Below are 9,363 nucleotides of genomic sequence, written 5' to 3'. Positions count from 1 at the left end.
TGAGGAGATTACAATCACAATTGCTCTTCAGTCTCTTTCCACTAATTCCATTAGTTTTTCCCAATATGAAAACTTTTGCAACAATTGAGAACTCAAATACGCAGCTTTTTCTCATTCGCTGCTTTATAGGATTACAGCCAAGTACATGCTATGGGGAGAGCGTAATGTGATCATCTGCACGTGGTTTCCTTGCTTAGAAACTTTGACTCTGAGAACCTCATATCCAGCACATCGGCTCGCTGGAAAGAGGCGGATTACAGGACCGCAAGACCGAAATAGAATCAAGTCATCAAGGGACGACCCAGTACTGCTGCATGGGAGAATGACTGAGGAGGAGGTTATACTCGGGAATAAGGTTAGAGGACTGGTACTGGAATACTGCAGATATGGTGACACTGGACGTCATGGTCTGAGATACATAGGACAGCAGTCTGCTACACAGTAAAGACAGATAGACATGAGATAGATACAGGGGCGCTTCTGTCATCAAGTGATTACGCGGTGGAGAATCCCGCCAGCCTCCCTGTCATCATGACAGTCTATGGGAGGCTCACGCACCTCTTTCCGCGCTGAAGAATGGACATGTCCATTCTTCAGGGCCGAGGGACGTGGCGATTGAGCCTCCCATAGACTGTCATGATGCCAGGGAGGCTGGCGGGATTCTCCGCAGCCGAATTCCACCGGTTTGCTCCAGGTGAACGGAGCCTAAAGGCCCTATTCCACGGAACGATTATCATCCGTATTCGGCGGATATCCGATAATCGTCCCATGGAATAGAGTGCAACGATCAGCCGATATCGTTCATGTCGGCTGATCGTTGCAGGTGCTTGTTTTTTAACATGTTGAAAAACAAGCGACTGATATAGAAGCGATCTGCTGCCGTCGCTCCGTTGAATAGGAGTGTCAGCAGCAGACGCTGCTGTATGCTATGGGCTGCCCGGACGATCAGCGATCACACAGGTAGCCCCCCCCCCCGCAGGTCCCCGCCGCCCCCTCCCGCACTCACCCGCTGCGAGTAGCGAGCGGGGAATGAGGAGCGCTCGTTTGCTCCCCTATGAAGGTCCGTGGAATAGGGCCTTTAGGGTCCTATTACACAGAGCGATTTTAAACGATTAACAACTAACGATATACGATCGCAAACAAGATTGTTTATCGTTAACCTGAAATCGTTCCCCATATTACACAGAACGATAATTGTTAGTTGTGATCGTTATTTCGATCATTACTATGATCATTTACTCCTTCTGATCCCAGCAAAACAATGGGCAAAGTGCAATTAGACTGAACGATTAGTGAAAAACGCAGAACTTTAGTGAACGAACATGGAATTACAGCGAACGATTAGCGAATGATTAACGCTAATTTTAGGTTCAGATCTAAATCAACGACATACGAACGATTTGTCAATCGTTGCCTGCAATTACACAGAACGATTATCGTTTAAATATGAACGATTTAACGTTTTTTTTGCACGATAACCTTCCCGTATAATAGGGCCCTAAGTGTCAGCACCACCTGCTGATTAAACGTGGCAGTAGGGCCGGAATCAGCACCCTGCATACTGAGGCCCATCTGGAAACTTAATGCTGCGCCTGACCCTTTAACTGAGCACTAATAATGAAGGCTCAAAGTTAAGTGATGCAGCACTGTGATTCACATTGGGGGATGCCTACTGGGGATTACCTACAGGAGGATGCCTACACAGAGAAGAGAGCTGCCTACTGGGGATTACCTACAGGGGGATACCTACATAGGGGGGGATGTCTACTGGGGATTATCTAAAAGGGGGATGCCTTTCACAGGGGCTTTCTACTGGAGGATTACCTAATCACAACTGGAGGGGCCCTAATCACTATATAAGGGCACAGAGGATGCCTAACTACTATGTGGGAGTACAGATGGGCCCTAATCACTATATACGGGCATAGAGAAAGCCTAACTACTATGTGGGAGTACAGAGGGGGCCTGACCATTATATAAGGGCAAAGAGGATGCCTAACTACTATGTGGAAGTACAGAGGGGGCCTGACCATTATATAAGGGCAAAGAGGATGCCTAACTACTATGTGGAAGTACAGGGGGGGGGGGTAACCACTATATAAGGGCAAAGAGGATGCCTAACTACTATGTGGAAGTACAGAGGGGGCCTGACTATTATATAAGGGCAAAGAGGATGCCTAACTACTATGTGGAAGTACAGGGGGGGGGGCTAACCACTATATAAGGGCACAGAGGGGGCCTAACCACTATATTAGGGCAAAGAGGATGCCTAACTACTATGTGGAAGTACAGAGGGGGCCTGACTATTATATAAGGGCAAAGAGGATGCCTAACTACTATGTGGAAGTACAGGGGGGGGGGGCTAACCACTATATAAGGGCACAGAGGGGGCCTAACCACTATATAAGGGCAAAGAGGATGCCTAACTACTATGTGGAAGTACAGAGGGGGCCTAACCCCTATATAAGGACAAAAAGAATGCCTAACTAACAGAGGGGGCCTAACCACCACACAGTGTGAAGATAATGTGTAGCACTGGTATCTAATAATATACATATTAACTGTATATAGGGGGACAATATTTACACAGCTTTTTCCTTAGCGTGTCAATGTGACTTTATAATTCTCATCCTAAGAACCTTACAATTTTCCTTGTATATTAATAGCAGTGTAGTATTTGGGCACCTCTGTCATGTCACCGGGGATGTCTTGACATGTATCTGGGGCTGTCACAGATGCAACCTCCTATACTGTCGTCTTAAGGACCCTCAGAAATCCTCCAGTGCCGGCGCCGGTCCAGTCCACAGTTAATTAGAAGAGACGTCCCCGGATCATACAGCGGCTGATTAAAGTTTTCCACCATAGTCCCTTCCGTGCATTGGAGCCTCCACTCTGGTTTAATTTGTATGAGGCCTTAAATCCCCTTTTCTGTCCTCAGCATAATTCAATATGATAATGCAGACAGGATTAAAGACTCACCCCGCACATAGACGTAAAGCCTGATTTTGTCAGTTCTAAATAATCTCAGCTCCCCTATATGAATGGAGGACCTGAACAGTGAAATGGTGTTCGCTAAGCAGGATGACCCCCAAAAATCCCACTGTACTTCAGAACAGTACAAAAAGGTGATAAGAGTCCTGATTCTTCATACTACATACTCCTGATCATCCCCCCCCCCTCTCTGATGTGGAGTCAGCAGAAACAATCCTTCCTATTGACAGGTGAAGCAGCCACTGACAGGATACTAGTAGGGTTCTGCCATCTACTTTTAAATAACTGATAAATATAAAGGCGTTCTAGTAATAATCTCTTTACTGCTCATTTTGCTTTTAATAAACCAAAAATTTACATTTTGCTTAATTTCCCACTTAACCAGTAGGTGGCGCTATCTGACCTTTCTAGAACTTTGTAGAGTTTGGTTCCAAGCTCTGGGATTACACATCTGACAGTTATGTATCATCACAGAATATACTGATATACTAAAAGTCATGACAATAACGCCTGCCCCTCTGCTCCCATAGCAAGATCCACTCCGGACAGGTAGAGACTCTATAGAAGATGAACTCCTAATATTACACCATCATGTGTCCACACAATGCACTGGTAAGAAACAGACTGCCTTAAAGTGCTACCCTTACTCTATATGCCATCAGATGCTGCACAATCCATTTATACAATATACAACTTGTCTGTCTCTTGTTTCTGCTCTAAAATCCCACATTTCATCTGTGTACATTTATTTGGTATACAGAGTCATTTCCAATCGATGTACAAGGTCATTCCATCGGTGTTCAAGGTCATTCCATCGGTGTACAGAGTCATTTCCAATCGGTGTACAAGGTCATTCCATCGGTGTACAGAGTCATTTCCAATCGGTGTACAAGGTCCTTCGATCGGTGTACAGGGTCATTCCATCGGTGTACAGGGTCATTCCATCGGTGTACAGGGTCATTCCATCGGTGTACAGGGTCATTCCATCGGTGTACAAGGTCATTCCATCGGTGTACAGGGTCATTCCATCGGTGTACAGGGTCATTCCATCGGTGTATAGGGTCATTCCATCGGTGTACAGGGTCATTCCATCGGTGTATAGGGTCATTCCATCGGTGGACAGGGTCATTCCATCGGTGTATAGGGTCATTCCATCGGTGTACAAGGTAATTCCATCGGTGTACAAGGTCATTCCATCAGTGTACAAGGTCATTCCATCGGTGGATAGGGTCATTCCATCGGTGTACAAGGTCATTCCATCGGTGTACAAGGTCATTCCATCGGTGTATAGGGTCATTCCATCGGTGTACAGGGTCATTCCATCGGTGTACAGGGTCATTCCATCGGTGTACAAGGTCATTCCATCGGTGTACAGGGTCATTCCATCGGTGTATAGGGTCATTCCATCGGTGTATAGGGTCATTCCATCGGTGTACAAGGTCATTCCATCAGTGTGCAGTGGTATGCTATCGGTGTACATAGTTATCGGTGTCACCTAGGCGGGGCTTCACTGCCGTTCTCAGCCGTAACAGGAGAACTTGTTATATAGAGAAATAATCTACATGTAAGACTGCATCTATAGAAATGTAAATACATGCTTTAGCTTTTTAGCATCTTACAGTTAATGGCGGATTTAATCTAATCTCATCAACTAAAAGGGTTCACCATCAGTGCTATAGTGAAAAGTGCAAGAGTGAACGTTTGCCGTTTATGAGGTCAATTTTTCATTCATGTCGGAGCTGCACTCACTATTCTGCTGGTGGGATCACTGTGTACATACATTATTGATCCTGAGTTACATCCTGTATTATACCCCAGAGCTGCACTCACTATTCTGCTGGTGGGGTCACTGTGTACATACATTACATTACTGATCCTGTATTATACCCCAGAGCTGCACTCACTATTCTGCTGGTGGGGTCACTGTGTACATACATTATTGATCCTGAGTTACATCCCAGATTATACCCCAGAGCTGCACTCACTATTCTGCGGGTGAGGTCACTGTGTACATACATTACATTACTGATGCTGAGTAGAGATGATTGAACATCGGGAATTGTTTGAACTCGAACCTTCGTCATTCGATTCCCGATTCCTTTCTGTTCCGTGGGGAAGGTGGATCAAGCCCGAGTACCGCCTGGAAAACAGGGATGCAGCCTATTACCTAGACTATTACCTAGGCTGTATCCCTGTTTTCCGGGCGGTACTCAGGCTTGCTCCACCTTCCCCACGGAATGGGAAGGCAACGGAAATCAAATGACGAAGGTTCGAGTTCCCGATGTTTGATCATCTCTAATCCTGAGTTCCATCCGGTCTTATACTCCAGAGCTGTTATTCACAATGCAGCCAGCTCAGGCTCTGTATCCTTTAGGACAGGGATGTCACACTATGTGCGGTGTGGCGGCTCCAGGTAATGGTCTCATTGTGGAATCATCTTCTTCATCTGATGGAGGGCTTCTCCCTGGCAGAGGGCAGAAATGTAGAGTAAAGCAGAAGAGCAGAGGCCTGGAGTAAGCCAGGATGAGTGATGAGAGGAGGGACAGCTCTCCCCATAGTGGGGGCTTCCCTGTCTGGGGGGGCAGCTGGCTGTGAGCAGAATAACAGGTGACTGTAATACGTTACTGTCCCAGCAGCCTGGAGCCGCTCAGTGCTCTCCTGGGAACCTCCAGGAATAAATTATTTTTTGCTATAGATGATAAAAAATCCTCCCAAGAAACGGCAAAGTTTCTGCCAAACGAGTGTCTGATTAGGTCATGTGGAGAAGACGATGGCTGCATCTGCCCCCCATCAATATAGCTCTGGTCTCACGTCTTCTGCCGCACGTTTATGGGCCAGCTGCCCATGCAGGAGGGAGTCGGTGTCCATTACAGAGACAACACTTCATCTCAACTTCAAGTCCAAAGCCGGGGGGGGGGGGCACTGCCCTTACATTCCACTCTACAAGACCCCGGGTATGTGGGAACATTCGTCCGTTCATACAGGACGCTGGTGAGGTCGGACACTGGTGAGGTCAGGCATTGATGGCGGGGAGCCGCTGGGCTCACAAACGCTCTTCTAGTTCATCTTAAGGTTTTGGGTGGAGGATTGGGCTCTGGGTGGCCCTTTATATTTTGTCCGTTCTCAGCAGACTCCCCCCTCCATACCTGTTCGGTCCTGGCTGTGCACTGGGTTGCAGTAAAAGCCCTTCTACAACGGCCAATTATCGATAACAAGTCATTCAGCCGACTATTGCCCCATGTAATAAAAGGCCAGAGATCTGCTGAGGAGCAATGGCAGCTCAGTGGTTGGTTTCATATTTTGTGCAGCCCTAAAAATCTCCATCGTCGGCCATACATCCCGATCATTCTTGTGGCCCGGCTGTGCGATTTATCACGCCTTGTAAAAACTCTGCAAGCGAGCGCTGATCTTGCTGAGGTGGGGGTAAGAGGACCCAAAAGGACTGAACCCAAAGCTGTTCCCCCCAAAACTAGAAGCAATTGTCCAGTTTCCTTCACTGGAACTAGAGTGTCGATGGCGACCCCCGAGGAGCCCTTGCTGCTTTATCCACCGTACTGTACAGCCGGCACAATGCAGTCAGGCCGCTAGCATTCCCCTCACATCCACCAAAACCGGATCCTTCCATGGCGGATCCAAGAAGTGTGACCCCTCACTCTACTCCAGAGTCCAGTGGAGGCGGCTTTACACCACTCCATCAGACATTTGCCATTGTTCTTGGGGATGTAGGACTAGATAGCAGAGTGCTGTCCTCCGCCATCATAATACATCCCATAGAGAGTGAATAGAGGGCTGGCCGGCAGGTCTGCTGCTAATCCACCAATACTAGAGAATCCGCCAGTCAGACTCATCACTTATCCTGTGCACAGGGAACACCGTTTAATCACTTAGTCAGGTCATAGAGGGCCCCATAGTGGTAAATATACAACTGTATTTACTATAACTATACACTATATACTATATATATTTACTATAACTATACACTATATACTATATGTATTTACTAGAACTATACACTATATACTATATATATTTACTATAACTATACACTATATACTATATATATTTACTATAACTATACACTATATACTATATATATTTACTAGAACTATACACTATATACTATATATATTTACTATAACTATACACTATATACTATATGTATTTACTAAAACTATACACTACATTTACTATATATATTTACTAGAACTATACACTATATACTATATATATTTACTATAACTATACACTATATATATTTACTATAACTATACACTATATATATTTACTATAACTATACACTATATACTATATGTATTTACTAGAACTATACACTACATTTACTATATATATTTACTAGAACTATACACTATATACTATATATATTTACTAGAACTATACACTATATACTATATATATTTACTAGAACTATACACTATATATATTTACTAGAACTATACACTATATATATTTACTATAACTATACACTATATACTATATATACTATATATATTTACTATAACTATACACTATATACTATATGTATTTACTAGAACTATACACTACATTTACTATATATATTTACTAGAACTATACACTATATTCTATATATATTTACTAGAACTATACACTATATACTATATGTATTTACTATAACTATACACTATATATATTTACTATAACTATACACTACATTTACTATATATATTTACTATAACTATACACTATATACTATATGTATTTACTATAACTATACACTATATACTATATGTATTTACTAGAACTATACACTACATTTACTATATATATTTACTAGAACTATACACTATATACTATATATATATTTACTAGAACTATACACTATATACTATATGTATTTACTAGAACTATACACTACATTTACTATATATATTTACTAGAACTATACACTACATTTACTATATACTAAATATATATTTACTAGAACTATACTTACTATATACTATGGGGGAGATTTATCAAACATGGTGTAAAGTGAAACTGGCCCAGTCGCCCCTAGCAACCAATCAGATTCCACCTTTCATTCCTTACAGACTCCTTTAAAAATGAAAGGTGGAATCTGATTGGTTGCCGGGGGCGACTGAGCTAGTTTCACTTCACACCATGTTTGATATCTCCCTATATATATATATATATATATATATATATATATACATTTACTATATATATATATATATATATATATATATATATATATATATATATATTTACTAGAGTTATACTTACTATATACTATATATATTTACTAGAGTTATACTTACTATATACTATATATATTTACTAGAACTATATACTATATATAAGAGGAGTAGGTGAAAGGGCTTTGGCCGTTCTTCTGAAGTCGCTCCCTCAATCCTCCATAATACAGATGTGAAGCTGTAGTCGAAAAAAACTGCGACATTCTGCAAATCCTCCAGAAACTTCTCATCTGTAAATTATTAGCTGGAAGAGACGACGTTGCTGCCGGAACTGTAGGTTATTCTGGAGGTTCCCAGATCTGTTCCCTTCAGCTGGTGACATCACATTTATCTGTAGGAAGAGTGCAAGCTCTTCAGTCTCAGGTAGCCATGACACAAGGGAGGGCTCTCATATCCCTCCCCAGGTATCTGCAGGGAAATTCTATACTTTTATATTTTTACTGCAACTTTTCTTAGAGATGTAACTTCTCCCAAAATTCACAAATGTTATATCAGCAATAACATAGGCACAGATCAGAGATGTGCAGCACACCCACTGATACTAGGCACCCTATAGATCAGAGACATGCAGCACGCCTACAGACACTAGGCACCCTATAGATCAGAGACATGCAGCACGCCTACAGACACTAGGCACCCTATAGATCAGAGACATGCAGCACGCCTACAGACACTAGGCACCCTATAGATCAGAGACATGCAGCACGCCTACAGACACTAGGCACCCTATAGATCAGAGACATGCAGCACGCCTACAGACACTAGGCACCCTATAGATCAGAGACATGCAGCACGCCTACAGACACTAGGCACCCTATAGATCAGAGATGCAGCACGCCCACTGATACTAGGCACCCTATAGATCAGAGACATGCAGCACGCCTACAGACACTAGGCACCCTATAGATCAGAGATGCAGCACGCCCACTGATACTAGGCACCCTATAGATCAGAGACATGCAGCACGCCTACAGACACTAGGCACCCTATAGATCAGAGACATGCAGCACGCCCACAGACACTAGGCACCCTATATATCAGAGACATGCAGCACGCCCACTGATACTAGGCACCCTATATATCAGAGACATGCAGCACGCCCACAGACACTAGGCACCCTATAGATCAGAGATGTGCA

This window comes from Dendropsophus ebraccatus, chromosome 12, assembly GCF_027789765.1.
Source record: "Dendropsophus ebraccatus isolate aDenEbr1 chromosome 12, aDenEbr1.pat, whole genome shotgun sequence".
Classification (NCBI taxonomy): domain Eukaryota; kingdom Metazoa; phylum Chordata; class Amphibia; order Anura; family Hylidae; genus Dendropsophus; species Dendropsophus ebraccatus.
Note: the sequence above shows the minus strand (reverse complement) of the source record.